Genomic DNA, 541 nt, shown 5'->3' with positions numbered 1-541 from the left:
AGAAATAAAAGGCTCATCTATTCTCACCAAAGCTGTTATGCTTTAAAGAAAGCTTAACTACCTCCCATCCCCCATAATATCCATGTCTGCAGCCAAGTGCTTGACTTGCTATGTCTAAGACAGTTTTCATTCCTTACAAAAGATAATCTACTAATATGATTACTGTTCAATTGCTGTTGTATAAATCAGACGGAATTATGTATACACAGTAAGGAATCGTCTACAGTCATTCTCACTGGCTTGCAGGTAGTGAAAGGTGTGAGGAGCTTTATTTAGCAGTGAATATAAGATGTGGCAGGTAATTGTATCTTAATAATGCAGCAAAGCAAAGTGCAACGTGAGGATTTCAAATGAGGGGCCATGTTTAATCTTTCAATCCATATTTATCTGAGGAGTCAAGAATGCTTTGCTAGGTGACTGTACATCAAAAGGCTGTCAGATGTCCACAGAGGCTTTCAAGTGAACTGACATGCTCTTTTATGTTCTATAAAGTGGTCATTTATTGCATTAGCTTTTGTAACTGCTGGGTGTTATGCCTGTT

The sequence above is a fragment of the Morone saxatilis genome, unplaced genomic scaffold, assembly GCF_004916995.1.
Source record: "Morone saxatilis isolate NCDOM2014 unplaced genomic scaffold, NCSU_SB_2.0 Contig0, whole genome shotgun sequence".
NCBI lineage: Eukaryota > Metazoa > Chordata > Actinopteri > Moronidae > Morone > Morone saxatilis.
This window is presented reverse-complemented; position numbering follows the sequence as displayed.